This window comes from Carassius auratus, chromosome 40, assembly GCF_003368295.1.
Source record: "Carassius auratus strain Wakin chromosome 40, ASM336829v1, whole genome shotgun sequence".
In the NCBI taxonomy this organism is placed as follows: Eukaryota; Metazoa; Chordata; class Actinopteri; order Cypriniformes; family Cyprinidae; genus Carassius; species Carassius auratus.
Window position 1 is genome coordinate 9,842,129 of NC_039282.1, and position 20,193 is coordinate 9,862,321.

The following is a 20,193-nucleotide window of genomic DNA, read 5'->3' on the forward strand; positions in this document are numbered from 1 at the left end:
GGGAAAGGGTCAGGAGAAAGCATGTAGGGTGAAAGGAGGGCGTGATTGAATGGAAAGGAAAACGGGGGGAAGGGAGAGACGAAATGGGGTGGGGGGGGGGTTGAGAAAAAGAAATAGAGGTGCTGGAAAAAAAGAAGGAGAGAGTGTAGAGTGTGAGGGAAAGAGAGAGAGAGAGAGAGAGAGAGAGAGAGAGAAAGCGAGAGAGGTTGATAACACACAGAAGGCTCAGGGCCGATAGAAATGCAGACCGCGTCTGTGGCATGGCGCTCAGTGATGGGTTGGAGCTGAGACCTGGCGCATGCTATAAAGGAGCTCATTGAAAATAATTCAGAGTGACGGCTGTGCAGGCCCAGAAACAGGAAGCAGAGAGAGAGAGAGAGAGAGAGAGAGAGAGAGGGGGATAGAGAGAGATGGGGAGCCTAGGATGGACAAAGAGGAACAGTGAAAAGGCGTCTGAGGAGAAGATAAGCTGTGGAAGTTTAGAAGCTGCAGAAAAACTACACAGACAATAGGGGGAAGCACAGACACTTGGGATGTAAACACTTAGGTAAATTGAGATGAGAGTAAAGAAATTCAAACATAAAAACAGAAGGGTCTGGAGGAGAGAGAATTAAACTGTTGCCCTGCAGCTGAAAAATAACATGATAACCATAAATAAACAGTATCCATTTATACACTGACAATGACAAAATTGTTTTGTTCTATATGAAATGAGATGACATCTGAACCATGACAACTGATGAGTGATGTGCAAACAGGATCCAAGACAAACATAATAAGAGTCTATGAAAACAAAACTATATATAATTTGTATAATAAATATTCTACTTATATATATTCTATTCTATATTCTTATTTTTATGTATGTTTTAATAAATAAATACATTTAATAAACAAATAAATTGTTTTGATTAAATTGTAAATATTTATTTATTTATGCAAGCAGAAAATCTGTGCCAGATGCTTGGTTAAACGGTTTGGTCAAACAATCTTTTTTTTCTTCATTTTCATGTTTTCAAAAATAAAGAAAAAAAGAAAAAGAAAACACAGCATTAGGGCTTGGAAGACCATGAGAATGAGTAAAAAATAATGCAGATTTCATCTTATAAAGTGTATATACAAAACCTCCACAGACTACTTGTGCAAGTAAAAATCTGATATTTTCTAAAACCGCAGACTTGTGTTTGGTTCTGATTCAGCCTTTACAGACAGCACAAAGCCGTGTGGCTTAGCAGAGAAGTCACAGTGTCAGAGCTCCAAGCCTTTCAAATTCAGCACCGGCCTGAATGTGTCGCCGGCACAGAGATATGACAGAAGCCCATCACAGAGAGCAGCCCTCTGACCTCTCCAGCACCACTGTATTAATGTGGACCTGCAGACCTCTATTAAACTGTGCAAAGCTCATTCCAGGCTTGAGGACATCGTTTATGCTAACGTCGATGCTTAAGCACACACTGGCCCCAGTGAGAGGCATCCAGGGGTTAATGGGGCTTGTCTGTACTGGGGTGCCAGAGAAGGGGCAAGGGGAGGGAGGGCATAGGGTTTAAAACAGGACGGAGCCATAAAGCACTGTACAACCCAGCTGAGACCCCCACCCACAGGCTTTCAAAACCACTACAAACATAAATATGCTACTACAGCCAAAATAACATCACCACATTTTCCATCAGTCAAGGGGGTGAAATTCGCCCCTTACTGCAGGCTGATGTAAATAAGATGGACTTCTGTGTTTTGCTCAGAGATGTGCTGTATTTTTGCCCATTTTCAGAGTCGCCTCGATGCATGAACCCCGGAGTTCACAGCGCAACGATGAGATATTGAACCACGCAGTCCATCGCACGTTGATTTATAGGGTGTTCTTGCTGAGACCACCAGATCCACCGGCCCGTATTTCACTGACAGACAGAGGAAAAAAAATCATCAAAATATTTTTTGAGGAACTGGCCCACTTTTAATGCTCAAATTAAAATGCATTCAACAACTACAGCAAATCAAATCCACAACTTAATATGAAAATAATATCAATCTAAATAGTAAACAGTAAAAAAAAAAACTGTAATTTTCCAAAAACTACGCTCTCGCTCACTATCTCAGACCGGAATCAAATCACAAGCAACTGCCTCTCTATAGCTGATCAATTTAGCATACCTTCGAACATAACAGTAAACATCGACCAAGTAATTTTCTGGCATATTAATGTTTACATCCAATCAGTAGAATGTAGGGCAGCCTAATTAACTCAGACAGACGCTGGAATGTGCAGAAAATGAGAAGTTCACCTAGAGAGTGCAGACAATTGATCACTTCAGACCCTCTTCACTCAATTGTTTCTTGACAGCACTTCAGAGCAGCTGAATTAGCAGAGCTACATATGGTGATTAAAAAGCTGTTTCTCCCATCAAAAAACACAGCATCCTAATTGTCAGAAAATGGAAGAGGTCTGCACTAATGATTATATTATATGCTGCATCACTGGGGTGGTTTAGTGGATATTCAGATGGTTCTGAAACAAAAAAACAGTACTATGGTTACAATACAGCAAGTCTTTTATTCTAATAAAAGCATTTTAGTCTATAAAAATTAAGAGCCTTTTTTTGGCAGATTGGAGACAAATGTCCTATTTGCCAATTTATATTTGTCACTTTTTTGTTTGTTGATGTATTGGTTTGTTAGATTGTTGTTTGTTTTGTGTAATTTAATTTGATGATTTATTTGTTTGAAGATTTCATTATTTCATTATATTTAGTTATGCTACAGTGTGTTTTAAACCCCTTCAATTAGATATTTAACAAATAGTTTGACCAAACAGTTTAACCAAGCATGTCTGACACATTGTCTGCTTACATAAATAAACAAATAAATAAATAAATAAAGTGGAGAGAAAATAATAACAATAATAATATACACTTCAAAAGGACTGTTAACCCCAAAATAAAGAAAGTGTCATTAATGTACTTACTTTCAGTTATTATAAACGGTCATACTTCGTCTTTACTAATACTTTTTTTTTATTATTATTCTGGCTGACCACGTATCTTGTATTAATTTTTCTGAAAATTTCCTGTCATATGCACATAAACTGACAGTCACCACTGATAAGCTACATACTACTAAATATTGCAATTTTCTGTTGCTTTGCAATGATTTTTTAAAAATGCATTTTTATTTGCCAATAAAATGAAAGTCAGTGCGGTCTAAAACAATATTCTTCAAAATATCTTGTTTCTTTCATTCAGAAGAAAGAAAGTCACGGAGGTTTGGAACAACATGAGGATGAACAAATTACAGAATTTTCATTTTTGGGTGAACTACCTACTACTATGAATAATTTTCATTTTCCCCTATTCGGGGTGCATTATTCTGGAAAAACTGTCCAAACACAACAGGATACAAAGCTGATGTCTCGGACCACAACATTACAGGACACTTCCCTCACTTTCTCCTTTTACTAAACTAGCCTTGCTCCACACTTCCTTCCCAGCCTATGAAAAATCAGCAAATAAAAAGTTACATTAACCCCAAGCCGACCTTTCCCACGTAATACACTGCTGCATGATGGGCTGGTGGGGGAGCGTCATCGAAAAGCTGTCACTCTCCAGTATTCCAAGCACTGCCTGGGGAACATTTACAGGATAATTAATATATTAAATGCATGAAAAATAGTTACACAGGGGCATCTAGTCAGCTCTTCCCTAGCACAAGGGGAAGAGGGATACAGCCTGTGAACCATCAATATACAAGCATCCCCCTTGAATGGCCCATCATAAAAACTGCTCATAATTTAATGGCTTCATTCACAGCCCTCGCTGTAAAGGAAGGCCATATTTCCTCGTAATTCACTGGATCTCTTCTGGCTTTTATGATTTGGCAGTTTTAAGCTACCGCCCGCTGCAATTATAAAGTGGTCTTCACTTTTGTGTGAAGGACACGCAGGGGTCAGCAGGCGGCACCGTAACTAAACAGGACACTCCAACTCAATCTGGGCTAAAAATACTGAGGCAACAGCACGCTGCTGTTTCATGTATGTCTAGACAGTCGATGTTTTTTCTTATGCTCCCGATGGCCAAATAAGAGTTTTCTGGTTTAGGATGTTCTAATGTTGCTGTCGCTGCTTACAATCAGATGTTATCAAAATCAGTGGTGGAGCACAAAATTAGAATGGAGAAAATGATCTCAACCCTCTTGAGAAAGAGAGGGAAGTCTATGATTAAGAGAGGATAGTTGTTTACTGGGATTTGTACCTGCTTAGAGTACCTGCTGAAATTCGCCACCATGAAATTTATTTAGCACACAACTTTAGCATAAAACAATCACACTGCATCTGTGCTTCATCTTCTGAGCTAAATATGTAATTCAATATTAGAAATTATTTTTATAAAACATTAATCAGATGAGTCTATAGAGAATGAGTCAATTTTACATGTTTTGCCATTTGCATTTTTGGTTTGTTTGATGTACTGTATGGCATTTTGTTTTTTAGACTGTGGTGTATAATGTTTTAACTTATTATGTATTTGTTTTTTGTATTTTTGTTTTGCTTCATTTGATTGTATTTGTTTGTTAGATTGTTTTTTCTTTTGTTTTGTTATGCTTACACTGTAAAAAATTTCTTGTTGTTTTTACAAAAACTTTTTGGCAGCTGTGGTTGCCAGAATAATTTTGTAAAAATACAGAAAACTGTAAACACATTTACGTCAAAAACTGTTAATTTTACAATATAAAGCTGTAATTTACAAACAAGAAAATGTGAATATAAACCAGTAAATTCAACAACACACAAAATGTAATCTGTTTTGTACCTTGAAAATACTGACAACCACCATAATAATAAAGATGGTACTGTATAAGAGAAAGCCACATGAAGTATCAAAGCTCATCACAAGTAGCTTCACCACAAGCAGAAGTAAATATTAACATATAGAAGGTGCACATTTATGGAAACACAAAACACCATCATGGTAACACACGTGATACTTAAATAATGCAAAAAACTTTCATTAAGCAACAGAAGATGTAACATAAAGCTCAAATGTACATAACTGATAACAGGAACTATTTAAAAACATGATTATTTAAACAAAATACTTTCAAACGTGGAGTGTCACGCAGGGAATTCTGGGAATATCAGTTTACAGTTTTAGACTGTAAATTATAAATTGATTTGTTCTTTTTTTACTTCTAAAAGCTGTATAATTAACAGAATTTTACTGTAAATTTACATTAAATGCTTTGTTAGATCTTTTACAGTTTTTCCCTGTATATAGTACGGGAACTTACTGTTAACCTATTATCAGTTTTTTTCCGTAGCGTTTGTACAAAATTTTACAGTTAAAATTACACTTATTTTTTACAGTGTATGTATTTAGACTTTGTTTCGTTTTTTGTTTCTATTCATTTATTTATTTGTTTGTTATATACTTGTTTGTTTTGTTTCATTTGATTATGTATTTGTTCTTTAGATTGTTGTGTTTTGTTTTTGGCTTAATTTTATTATATATTTGTTTGTAAGATTGTGGATTGTTTTATTTTTGTTTCACTTCAGTTGATTTTATGTTTGTTAGATAGTTGTTTGCTTATATTTTATTTTATTACATAATTATTTGTTAGACTGTTGTTTAATTTGCTTCATTTGATTATGTATTTGTTTGTTTCGATTGACATTTAAGTTGTGTTAGGTTTAGTTTACTTATGGTACATGTTTTCAAATTATTGATTATTTAACAATAACTGGATTGCTTGACCAACCAGGATGCAATTTGAGGCATCTGATTTTGACTAAATATGATACAGATTCTCTCCCTGCAAATAAATAAATAAATAAAGTGGAGGGAAAATAAATAATAATAGACGAGGAGAAAATAAAAACAAGTTTACTGGCTTCATTATTCTTGTAGTCTATAATTAAACTGCTCTCTGCTATTTTCATGGGACATTAAGTTGAGTCACGTGATCATTATTATCGTCATCCAGACACAGATGAACAAACACATGGAAATGCATGCTGGCAGACATGTGCTCATAGACATAATAAAAGACTAGGGTGTACAATACATAGACTCTCATAATCTTTCTCTCGCTCTCTTTCTCCTCTCTCTCTCTCTCTCTCTATTATTCCCTCTCTTAGAGTCACTCTCTCCTTCGAACCCACAAATCTGTAAGACAAACGACTACGCACTAAGATGAGAGATGGTATGACATTTTGCAGAGCACCTGCCATAACACAGTGATTTAAAAAAACACTGAGAGCAACAATATCGGAGCAAAAAATATATATATGGGAGAATATAAAAATGAGCAGCATGACCGCATTGTACCACCCAAAAATAAATAAAAACAGCACATCCTCCCTCTGAGGATGCATTAAAGGTTCCAAACCTTAACAATGCTCTCTTCCATATGTAATCTTGTCTGCGCCTATCCGTTACCAAGAAACATCCCCCCGAGACCCTGCCGTTATTAATAGTCTTATTCATTAAATATTACTCTTTGTGAAAAGGGTAGCATAATACTGGCCTGAAGACAGGAGCCCAGATCCGGGGGTAAGCTGAATTAATTTTCTAGAGCAAACGCCCCGATTTTGCAAATGACATTCTGTACCGTTAACATTTTAAATGTGACACAAACGGCACTAAACACAATTTAACCAGGCGTGCAGTTGAGATGTGGCTCTATGTGGAGTGCTCACGAAAACAAAGGTCAGTCCTGTGCCATGGCTGGCCTGTGCACATTCCCAAGGCTGTCAATCTTCATGAATGTGATTCACCTGCTAAAACATTCAAACAAATTCATTTCCAGAAAGTAATTATTTCAAGAACATTAAATCTTAGGACTTGCTTTTTAGTATACATCTAATATACATCTATACACACACTTAAATGAATACATAAATGTATACAAGTAATTAAAATAAAAAATGTACATACATATATATATATATATATATATATATATATATATATATATATATATATATATATATATATATAAAGTCATGTGAAAAAATTAAACCTCAGAAAAACAACATCAAATGAAAAAAGCCATGTGTGACAAAGTTAGGACACTCTATTTTTCAGTTGCCTGTACTGTAGATTCACTTTTAGCAACAAAAACTTGAAGTAATCATTTTCTGTGTGACGTTATCAGTCTCTCACATTGTTCTGGAGGAATTTTGTCCCTCTCTTCTTTTCAACATTGCTCGGGTTTACTGAGGTTTGTGGCCATTTGTTTATGCACAACCTAGGGTCATGCCATCCATGTGGATGTTACTTTGACAGCTACCACCTAGCTAAGCATTGTTGCATACCATGTACACCCTTTAATGGAAACGGCAATCTCTGGTGGCTGTGGCATCTTTCAGCAGGATAATGCACCCTGCCACAAATCAAAAATGGTTCAGGAATGGTGTAGGAGCGCAATAACAAGTTTGAGGTGTTGACTTTGCCTTCGAATCCCCCAGATCGCAATCCAGTCGAGCATCTGTGGGATGTGCTGAACAAACAAGTCCAATCCATAGAGGCCCCACCTCACAACTTATAGGACATGTAAGATTTTCCGCTGCTAACATCTTGGTGCCAGATACCACAGCACACCTTTAGGGGTCTAGTGGAGCCCATCCATCAATGAGTCAGGGCTGTTTTGGCAGTAAAAGGGGGAACAACATAATATTAGGAAGGTGGTCATAATGTTATACCTGATCAGTGTTTGTGTGTGTGTGTGTGTGTATCTATATATATATATATATATATATATATATATATATATATATATATATATATATATATATATATATATATATATATATATTGGTTGCGATTTGTGAAAAAAAAAAAAGTTTTTGAAAACGTTTTTCTCTCTCCATAGGTGGAAGGTAAAGGTAAGGCTGTACCCTTAGCAACTTAATATTAGTGTAATCTGTTAATAACGCACATCATAAGCCCATCTTTTTAGGCAAGTATATAATGGGTGTCAATTCCTGAAATGTTTTTAATACAAAGGAAACTGCATTTAACATGATCACAATCTTTAAAACATTGTAAGTTAGCCCTATTAATTGTAATGATTTAATTTCCATGATTATTCAAGCTACAAATAAATGATATAGAGAAAACAAGCAAAGAACACAGTATCAACAGAGCTTTCTGAAACTCTGAATCAGTTAAACCATTGAGTCGCAAAATAATTCATTCACTGTTTTAAAGAGCTCCGTCATTTGATTCATTTGATTTTTTAAATATTTTATAATATGATCTTTTTTTCTGTATTTTTGATCATATTAACAGCCTTTATGAGTACAGGGCACCTCTTTTAAAAACATAAAAAGCTATATTACTATTAAAATATTTATAATTAATTCATGACACGATTACCTAAAACATAATAACAACATTATTTATCTTTTTCAATATATAATATTAATATTTTTCAAGAACAAAACCAACAAATTTCAACATACCAATCAAAATGTGAAGATAGTATATCAGCGCTACAAAATATTTGGCTGCCTCTTCCATCACCTGCTGAGAGTGTAACAGTAATGAAAAACAAATGGCAAACTCAACCTATATGTGCTTGGCTAGCGGCACATAATAACCCTATAATTAAAATGGGCTTTTAATCAGAACTAAAGGGGAATATTTATTTGTTTCTATTTATGCTTTAAATGGCATAGCTAATGTACTCAAGGCTAATGTCATTTCAGGCAGGGACGGATTCGCTCCATCACCATTCCAGCCTCATCAGCACCCTGACATAGAGGAGGGGGAAAAATAAAATAAAATAAAAGGCGAACAAACAGCCAAATTTGTGTCGTATCCAAACTGGTGAGCTAACATTGTGCATGTACAATGCAGAGTATAGGTGATCCTGGAGAGCCAGCAATAAGCAGACCTAATCCTGTTGACTAAGAATGGGCACAGGGAGCCATGCCAGGATGCAAAGAGCTCAGTCTGCCGACTACACAAGGGAATTACTCACCATGCCAGGGTGGTCCTCATTGAGCATCTTCTGCTGCCAACGGGCACCAGTGTTAGGCTGGCACACCAACATCGACAACCTCTCTTTCCTCCCCCCTGATCACCCAGTGCCCGCCAAGGCCAATTTTCCAGCTAGGACTTGGAATTGAGGGATTTTCTCAAATTACTGCATTAAGATAGATTTGTAAATTGACTCCGTGCACTTTTTTTGTTTGTTTATTTTATCTCTCTGCTGGCTTCACAAACCTCCCTAACCTTTTATGACGAGGCCACAAAGGGCATTACTGGCCATTTCTGGCTAGCTATTTTGGCAACCTGCAGAAGCAGTTCAGTGCCAGTGTGTGCTTTTGCCTTTCTCATTCACTGTCAGGTGCTACCAAAGCACAATAATGAAAAGGCCGGAGAAGCTGTTGAACCTCAATCACAAAATTAGCACAACATTATGGGAAAGCTGTAGCTGATATGACATTCCCACTCTGAGAGACAGCTTCACATTGTTCCTCAGAGTGTATGTGTCACTCTAATACCCTTAACTCTAGACTAGACTAGCAGCTCAGTGTCATACACAGACCCTTTCAATACAGTATAGTGCTGCACTGACTTAATGTCAAGCCTCTGTGAGCCCTGTAAAGATTTTCTTAAGTCATTACGAGAGTGTCACCAGTTAATGAGATGACGGAGATTATGGCGATCGAGAAGGAGCACAAAAGATATCATTATGAACCCCCTCCCCACTTTTACTCAAAGTTTCCATTTTTCTCCACTGCGGGCTCCTTTCAGACGATTGAATATTAGCCGTTTAATCAGCTCAGCTGCAGGTTAGGGGAACTAAGTGGTGGAACAGCCCCCCCTGCATCCATTCGGCCGCTGTTCCACTATTCGGACGTGGGCAGAAGAAGGAGGTCCGCGGGGATAGTAAGCAGAAGCACCCGTCCCCTGTAGCCCCATTAAATCATTACTTTCCTTTCCTGCCCAGCCTTTATGGGCTGTGTCCTAATGGCCTAACAGACAGGGCGAGGTGCCCTGCAACCTCAACGGCCTAGCAGAGCAAGCCAGCACAGGTGCCTTTCCGCCTCATGCCAGGTTCGCACCATGGTTCAGGGGATTCTGCTGTGTGGGGGGATTTGTTTCTGTCTCACTGTTGCAGCCTTCACGCCTCAAGCCAAAATGTCATGGCACTGGTTCTAAGAGGCTCTGGCAAGCTGGCTAGGAGAGCTAGATGGACAAACCCTTTACCGACTTTTAGATTCTCATCCTACATGGGGGCTTTTCATTAGATCTGCAAGGCCAGAATTACATCATCTCACAAAATATGTTAGACAAACATTCAGGCGAGAAACAGGACTATATGCCAGTGCAAATACACTGATAGGCTACAATGCATGTCAGAGAACAGGGTCTTGAGGAATACGACCATGTCCATGTGCCAGAAAGAAAAAAGAACCATTCATCAGTCAGAAAATAAAACTTGCAGCAGCTCGGAAAATAACACCCAACAGTCAGATAAAAAGACTGTGCTTTGACTATTCTGGTAATGAACTGGACTATAAAAGGACCCAGGGAGAGCACACACTTACTCACTGAGACAGGTTATGAGACAGCTCCACGGTGCACCACTAGTGTCATCATCATCATCATAACAAGTCATCTCTTTAAGGCCACGTACACAACACTGCAACTCAATACGCTTGTCACTGGTGTGTAGAGTCCAAGTTTAGTTATTTAGGGGAGTGACAACTGAATTCTACATCTGAATTTAATCCATGAAAATTCACAAAACTATAGACAAATCAAAAGTACTCTTTATTTTACACATTAAATATATATTATAAAAAAAAATGCATTGTATTTTGTAATTTATTCTAAAGTTTGATTAGCGGTACAATAAAAATAAACATTTGAATTAATTTCACGTCTGAGATCATCTTCATGCTAGCATACTCCTAAACATCAACATTAAATAAACTCGTAAAACTGAGAACCTATTCTCACTATTAACTCATTTTAACTAATATGGCGCACACTTATTTTCTCTAATACCATCTATTTCTGACTAGCAAAAATAGAGCATGGCAAGGTCCTGGGTTCAATACCCAGAAAACACAGGAATTTATCAAATGCAATGTAAGTTGCTTTGGATAAAAGCCAGAATTATAAATGTAAGCCATTTCAGCTGGATAAGGCTAGTTTAGCCAAAAAAGCTAATATCAAACATGTATAACTGTCATAATCCATGCCCAAGCTGCAAGATAATACAACGATTTACACTAATTGTGAGTTTGGTGAAGTACAGTTGCAGCGACTTCTCTAATAAGAGAATGATAACTGGATTCACATGCTGTCACTCCCAAAACTTTGCAATGCCTAATAATGCATGTGATATATAACGTATATATATATATATATATATATATATATATATATATATATATATATATTTGTAAATGAAAATCTGCTTGCTCAAGAATGAGTTCCATTTTAATTGTGTGTGTGTGTGTGTGTGTGTGTGTGTGTGTGTGTGTGTGTGTGTGTGTGTGTGTGTGTGTGTGTGTGTGTGTGTGTATGCGCGCGTGTGTGTGTGTGTTGGGGAAAGCCCGGGGCCCAGCAGATGTGAGCAGATGTCCGAGTAAGTGAGCAGGGACTTGTGAGAGAGAGCAATGTGCCAGGCCAACGCTCTAATTTACGCATGAGTGGAGCTGCACCACCGATATTTACATTTAAATTGATGTTTCAGATACTTAATTAAAGACGAGGACTGGGCTCTTCTGATCGACGGCGGCTTCTTCCTCCTCCTCCTCCTCCTCCTCCTCAGTGAAGCCAACAGACCACTCACCGGAACCTAGAGCACTTCCCAAAACCCATATAAATATTTCACTGGAGTCACATTAACAACAATGGTCCCTGTCCTCTCATGGTAATTTGCGCTAACATTACTGAAGACACAATGCCCCCTGGTGGATTCTAATTCTAGCCGTATTTCAGCAGCAGCCTCATGGTTAATGTCGCTCAAACGCTGGCTCCCCATTAAATCAGCCATTATTTTGCAGACCGCCCGATGAAGACCTGGTGTTGCCCAGGAGATGAAGCGAGGGAAAGGAGGGGTGGGTGCTGATATTAATGTACTGGGCATACAGTCTGATGATGAGGGGACTCCTGTGGGGCCTGAGCTATAATGCAGTGGCACTCCAACCCTGATGAACTGACGTCCCAGCATGACTCTTTGGTCTCCCACTTTCACCCACCGAGGGACCCATGGCTCCACACAGGACATCCTCCTCATCCACTTACTCTCAAACAGCCTTTTAATAGAGTTTAAAAGAGGGTTATTAACATTACCTGCTAATTATGTTAAGGACCTAATTAGAGAAAATGAAAAAAGAGGGCCTTTTTTGGTCTAATTAGGTTTTCTTTTTAAGCACACTGATAACCAAGGGAATGCCAAGATCTCCGTAGAAATGAGAGTGCAATGAGCCAGTGAGAGGCTCCTTCGGAAAAGAAGTTAACCCTCTCATCAGCAGAGTTGACTCTATTAACGGGGCCCTGGCAGAGTGCAATTACCACCCAAATCGTTTATTTAGGACATGTTTATCTGGAGTGGACCGCATCATTTAGCGCGTTATAAACTTGCTGCCGGCTTCATTAATGATTACAGTTGGTGGGTGGTAATACCTGCTTGATAGAGCCAACTGAAACCTGATACTATCAGTGTAGTGTTGAATTGCACCGACGGGACTTAATTTTTCAGCAGCCCCTAACACTTCCTGCTGCTTCCTCTACTCACCGCAAACACACTCGGCGCAAAGCCACCGCTCAGGCATTGATTATGGGATCTGGCCTTGAGATCACAGGGACAAAACACAAGAACTATACTGCAACCAAGTAGCTTCTGCGTTACAATGACGGATACCTTGTAAGCACAGTGTAATGCTGCAGTAATGTTTTATATGGAGTTTTTTTGCGGGATATTGTATCTGTTCAATCGCCAAGTTTGACCACCTTTATCCAGCTCTCCAAAAAGAAATCAAATGTCAGCAAAGAGGAGATTCCTGGAGTGTTTCAAATACAATCCAAAGCCATTACTAGGGTTCAAGTGCACTAGTCCATCTGCCTCTGGCTGACACCGGCTCCTGCGAAGAGTTTGAAGAGAATCAGAGAGTTTTGCGATGTAAGGCTGTGACACGGATGGCCCCGAACTTCACCAAGAACCTCCTTGCGTGATTACATGTTTAATTTACTTCTCATCTCAAAACTGTCCGCTATGACAGAGCCAATTTGTCACGATCCAAGTGTCAGTCGAACAGGGAGGGGGAGTGCACTCCCACGTTCTTAATGGAATCTCAATGAAGCCAGAGCCGAGGGTCCACAGGAGCAGACAGCACTCGCCATTACGAGAAGGGACCCTCCTTCACCCGGACACCTCTCACTCACAGCTGTTATTATCGCTTCAAGCCACAGGCTAAAGAGCCAGGTGGCTAGGAAGAAAAAAGCACAGAAGAAAAGAGGTTACTATTACTTATCGCTGTGTACCTTGACATTTTCTAGATCTGGTTTGGAGGGAAATAGGCAGTCTTCCAAATTGACAGCAGTGGACACTGTGTTTAAACTGATAGCTGATAGCAGCCTTGTAGTCATCTCCTATTTTATTTCCAAAGCCTGAATCATAAATAGACAGACAAACCATAGATATCTGGACTCAAGGCGTCTCCCGGACTGTCACATTTTTCATCTTCGGAGAAACAATCCTACTTTCTTTTCAAACACATTTGTTGATATAATACAACTCAAGCAAATTATGGACATTTTACAAATGTCCAATATCGTGCTCAGTTGTGATGGAGCTTGTACTTTATAGGTGTTGTTTAATCTCTTGTCAAAAAAAAATAAATTCAGATAATACATTTGTGAGACCAAACCAAAAATCACATATAGGCAAACTTAACAGTGATTTAAAACTATTGTAGTAATTATTAATGTACATGAGTAGTCTGTAAGCAGTTTTATTTGTAGATAAATATTAAAGAAAAAGAAAAAGAAAATTCAAAATAAACAAACATAAAATAAATAAATAAATGACAACTGTATAAATTTAAATAAATGAATAGAAAGGACGGCTCATGCGTTCAGCTTTATTTACAATAAATAACACACAGTACAGCTCGTGTAAAAACAACCATAAATTTCAAACAATGCATTACAATTACACAACACCAGCAAGATAATTATTTTCCATCTCATCATCATTCTAAAAGTTTGCTTTTAGAGTATGCTATTGTAATTCAAATAAAGTCATGATGGAACAATAACAGTATTTGTATAAAGTATGAAGCATTAGGACCTCAGAGAAAATAAGAACACACCTAGCTGTACTGCTTTGGCCCTTGAGGGGCCCCTGGGAGCACTTTTATTAAGAGCAACATGTTCAATGGGCCAGCGCTGGGAGCAGTGCCATGCAAGCTAAATATGTTTACTGTTTGCTTAGCCAGACCCTAGTCAGGAAAGACAAGATGAATTTGATTGCTAATGCAAAAATAACAGACATTCATAAATCATGGAAGTGGGAGTCGATGACGAGAGTTAATCAATACGAGCCCTGACTTTGCCATTGTGCAGAGTGGCACTCCATTTATAACAGAGGAGTTTGAGGAGAAACATTATTCACATTAGGATATGCATGGAGGAGGGCGAGGGTGCGAGGAGAGGGTGCTTAGTCACTGCAGCTGTGGAAAGCCGGGAGCGTGTCTGAACACCCGCCATCATCCACACAACGCATAGCACAAATATCAATTCCCCAGACCACAATGTTAAAGTTTTCGGTCCCTTCCGTTGTGAGGGGACTCAATTGGACTGAGCTCTTAGAAAAAAGTGAGGGGTTGAGAAAAAACAAAGTGCATTTTGTGTGGCAGATCAACAGAAAAGTTCACTAAAATCCATTAATTTTGCTGAGAGGCACTGCTTTCCATGGTTGCGGAGTCTCCTTGATTTTCTGTTTGGAAGTTGGGCAGCCTACTTGATTTGAGTGGGTCTAGGATTGAGCTCTTGGGGGAAATTGGGCCTGGGGAGCACAGGCTGATTTACTCTTGGCTTGACCTGTCTACTCGAGGAGCTGAAGGCATAGAGGCAACACAAGGATCTCATCCCTTTAATATTTCCTTCTGCACGCTAAAGGACTAATACAGCACAGCCTGGTCAATGCTTTCTCTCCTTCATCTTCAGGCCTCCTGCACCACGGTTACCACTTTCTCATGCTGCAGTCATTTTTTTCCTCACCCAGCTCCCCATCCAGTGGTTCCGTGTGGAATGTATGGCTTTATTTGAGCTGTGACTAGGTTTCATTGGATTTTTTTTTTTTTTTTTCTGAACAGGAAAGGACATTTGAGATTCATCGAGAGCCAGTTTAATTCAGGATTCATGGAGTCTGCATCAGTCAACATGCCAGTTAAATTGCGCTCAATGCAGTCTCAATTTGTGGAATGGAGCACAATTGTGGACAGTTGAGACAGTACAGCATTCCATGATTAGAAAATACTATTATGGTTTCATTTACTTCGATTTAAAGTAGAAATAAGAAATCTCTTCTTCTTCCAACAGTGCGATAAAAAGAAAATCTAAAAGGAAGTAATTAGGATCTGCCAAAGAAGAAGTAAAAATGTATCAACTGTTTTATGCAACTTGTATTGATGCTAATGTGTAGCCAATAAAACGAAAAAATAAAAGATCACTGGAGCAAACAAAAATTGAATTCAATTTTTTAATCAGTTAGATAGACGAACGGAGAGAAAAAATGAAAGACAGATAGACACACTGACCGACCAATAGATAGATAGATAGATAGATAGATAGATAGATAGATAGATAGATAGATAGATAGATAGATAGATAGATAGATAGATAGACTAATAAATCTCTATTCAAATAATAATGTACTGAATATAAATCCTAACCAGTCAAGTGGTTTTGTGGTTTTGTTTGTTTGTTTTGCTTCCTACTACGAAGTCTCATCCTCGACACCCATAACAGCTCACATCAGCAACGTGCTAACCGAGATAACAGCAGCGCTCACACACATGTACCCATAACCACTCTTTTCTCAGCCTCTGCTTCAGTCCACTCGTCCTGACCTCTGGAAACGGTTAGAAATTTCACACAATATCCCAGCACAGCAGTGTCTGTGGCAACGCTGGGAGCCAATATGTTTCCATAATTGGGCCTGTAGTGGGGGCAGAGTCCAAGGCAATTAATCCTTTCCTCCTCTGTTGTTTTTCGGCCGGATGGCGGTGACTAGGTACAGAGTAATTGGACAGGAGCGCCCTTGTCCCCTCCGCTTCACATTAATAACCCTCTACCCAAGCTTTAATCCCGGCCAGGCCTCAGCTAACACTGCCTGAATTGCTCCCATGTCAAATGCATGCAACATCCACACAGATCAGGGTCGCAAAAAGGAAAATACCAAGGAAAGGAGGTACTGAGGGATGCAGAAGGACCCATGATTGAGATGTGCTGAACATACAGTATCCATTGATTTATCTTAAAGTGTCACATGTTGAAGTTTTCTTTTGATTTGGAACATGCTTTCTGCTCTACAGCAGTGGGAGTTTAGTGCTTTAAGTTCAAACCTAAGAAGGAGAGCGAAAGCAAGGAGTCAGGGTTTAGCTGGTTAGCCAGTAAGCACTTGTTGGTAGATACCATACCTGCATGATGATGTGGGCCAAAAAAAATATTTCTCCCCTTGAGCTATTCAAAAATAACAGTGTATTCGTACTAAATATATATTTCCATTAAAAAAAAACATATGAGTCTCAAGTATTAAATTGTATTTTAATACGTTTTACCAATCGTTTACCTAATTATGGGAGGCCTGGACTGAAGATAAGCAACAAAGATAAATGCGAGGATAGAGTTCTCTAGATATTATAGAAGTCTGGGGTCTGCATTTTTTAAATGTGGTGCTCAAATACGAGATGCAGGTTCGAATCTGATCTCATGTGCCAGAATTGTGGCAAAGCACCGATCTGGCCAAGGTTACAAAATAATTCTGCTGCACTTAAGATTCCTAAGAGCACAGTGGCCTCCATAATCCTTAAATGGAAGACGTTTGGGATGACCAGAACCCTTCCTAGAGCCGACCGTCTGGCCAAACTGAGCTATCGGGGGAGAAGAGCCTTGGTGAGAGAGGTAAAGAAGAACCCAAAGGTCACTGTGGCTGAGCTCCAGAGATACAGTCGGGAGATGGGAGAAAGTTGAAGAAAGTCAACCATCACTGCAGTCCTCCACCAGTCGAGGCTTTATGGCAGAGTGGTCCGACGGAAGCCTCTCCTAAGTACAAGACTCACAAAAGCCCCCATGGAGTTTGAAAAAAAAAAAAAAAAAAAACACCTGTAGGATTCTCTGTTCTGATGAGACCAAGATAGACATTTTTGTGGTATGTGTGGAGAAAACCAGGCACTGCCCATCACTTGTCCAATACAGTCCCAACAGTGAAGCATGGGGGTGGCAGCATCATGCTGTGGGAGTGTTCTTCAGCTGCAGGGACAGGACGACTGGTTGCAATCGAGGGAAAGATGAATGTGGCTAAGTACAGGGATATCCTGGATGAAAACCTTCTCCAGAGTGCTCAGGACCTCAGACTGGGCCGAAGGTTCACCTTCCAGCAAGACAATGACCTTAAGCACACAGTTAAAATAACAAAGGAGTGGCTTCACAACAACTCCCAGCCAGAGCCCTAACTTAAACCCAATTGAGCATCCACCATTGTTTACCATCCAACCTGACAGAACTGGAGAGGATCTGCAAGGAGGAATTGCAGAGGATCCCCAAATCCAGCTGTGAAAAACGTTTTGCATCTTTCCCAAAAAGATTCATGGCTGTATTAGATAAAAGGGGTGCTTCTACTAAATATAGAGCAAATGGTCTGAATACTTAGGACCATGTGATATTTCAGTTTTTCTTTTTTAATAAATGTGCAAAAAAGTAAACAATTCTGTGTTTTTCTGTCAATATGAGGTGGTTTGTGTACATTAATAAGGAAAAAAATGAACTTAAATGTTTTTAGCAAATGACTGCAAAATAACAAAGAGTGAACATTTTAAGGGGGTCTGAATACTTTCCATACCCACTGTGTATATATATTCTACTTCACATTAATAAAATATGAAGAATGGGTCCCCATACTAAAGTGTTACCAAAAGTTATACTGTATTTGAGATGTACAAATACTTGTAAAATCTTTACAATGATGCAATGCACTACAAGGGTCACTTTGAGGTCAAGGTTCACAAATCAATGCGCTATTTTCTGAGTGAAATCACTACAAGCTATTCTAGCATCACTCAAAGCACACAAAAACACACTTACAGTCATGCTGACCCAAGGTCTGCGAACAAAGCCTATTCAACTCCATATTCTTTCTTTTTTTTATCTGCCTCTCTTTGTGGGCCCTCTCTCTCTTTAATCTCCTCCAGCAACTTTTATAAGCCTAGGTGCACCTCAAAAACAAATCAATAGAGGTGTAATAGCACAGAGCACGCTTTGTAATTTTTATATCATTAGTTTAGCTTTTTTTTCCACACTTGCTTCTCATGCATCAATAAGGTGGGACGGGGGGCACTGGAACGTACAACGTCGCGTCCTCATAAAGTTTATTTAGTATTCTATGAATATCATATCAGTTATGTTTCCTAATGACTTGGCAGAGGTGACGGTGGACGGGGGGAGGGGTGCAGGTGCTTATGGGGAAGGCAGAGGGAGAAAAGCAAAAATCAATAAGAGCGGCAGACTTTTCCGCAGCATGCTGGAGAGGGGATCTATTGTGGAGGAATTATGATTTATGTCAGGGGTGGAAGGGCCGTCAGGGTGCAGCACGGACGGAGGTGTGCGCCAATAATGATTAATGCCCCCCATCCCCCCTTTCCCTCACCCAGCTCTGTTCTTCTAGCTTTTGGCTTTTGCATGCCCCTTAAAACCAGGCATCCTCCACCAGCAGCCATGCTTTTGATTTCACCATATTCTGCATCTATTTCTTTGTCTCCTTATGCATCTCTCTTTCTTTCTTCCTCACATAACAGAAAGGGCATTTGGCTTGCAGGCTGCAGTTGAGCATGATAGATTTGCAGCTCCCCAGCTGTGCAGCTTCAGGACAGGGCGGTCACTTTTTAAGCTGGACGTCCGCACTCTGTCTTTGCCAGCCCTGTCAGTGCTTTAAGACTGGAGACGGAGTGCGAGAGGGATGGACCGAGAGAGAGATGGACAGAGCAAGAGAGCGACTGATAAAAGCAAATGAAAAGATGGAAGAGGGCCTGTTGACAGAAGACAGAAAGAGAAATGAAGCTGCTCAGAGTACAAGCTGCCCACAGTGTCATAAGTAAAACCATGGTTTTGAGCAGTCAAGATGTTGTTTTCTGAGAGTAGAGATGCTATGTATCTTAAAAATACATGTTGAACTATACTTTAATACTTTATACTAGGGTTTCACAATACCAAATTTTAGTCATTGATTCCAATACCAGTGAAATTTAATGAAATGGCACCAATTTGTTATTTGATTTCCATTGTATGGACAAACACAGAGACATTTCTTAACAATAAGGTCTTCTACACAATAACAAAACTTCCAAATAATAACAATACTGTTATTATTTAATAATAACATTTTCATTTTCTGAGTGAATGGTCCCCAAAGTAAACATTGCTTGTACTAAGTATCAGTAATAAGAATATTACTAATTAAGAGCAACTGAGAGCGAATGAACAGCAATGCTGTAAAATAAAATAAAATATTAAACAGTGTAGAATAATGTTATTATACCAAGGTCAGTGGTTCAGTTCTCAGGGAATTTATAAAATGTTCCCGGTAAATACAATGTACATTGTTTCGGATAAATCATCTGCCAAAAAAACTATATATTAAATAATTATATAAACAATGCAATCTCTAGTTTATATACCATGATGTTAACTATCGATACAGACGTTGATGTCAATTTTGACAATGAATCCAAACAACTAAAGCACCTGAACTAAGACAAAAAAGTAACTCCGATTAAGTGCTGTATGACTTTCTCCATCATATCTGAGATTCATCAATTCATCTGTTTCTCTTTCATTAGACCCTGTTTGAATAACTGAATAGTCCCCTATTTTGAGAGCACAAAAACAGTGACACTTGCGGAACAGAGAGATGTAAAAGCATTGATAGTTTTCCTGGTAGACCTTCGGTCCACTTAAA

The 20,193-nt window shown here is 38.9% G+C and overlaps 1 protein-coding gene across 1 annotated transcript in view; it reads right to left on the minus strand.

Moving 5' to 3' along the window:
• Positions 1-1,026: 1,026 nt before the first annotated feature.
• The window catches only part of dhrs13a.3 (dehydrogenase/reductase (SDR family) member 13a, duplicate 3), a 67,072-nt gene continuing 47,905 nt past the window's right edge, over positions 1,027-20,193 (minus strand). The window contains exons 6-7 of the transcript XR_003278001.1: positions 2,280-2,503; positions 1,027-1,895 (exon numbers count right to left, since the gene is read on the minus strand). The gene's annotated coding sequence lies outside the window, so the exon portion shown is untranslated. The remainder of the gene's footprint in view (positions 1,896-2,279; positions 2,504-20,193) is intronic.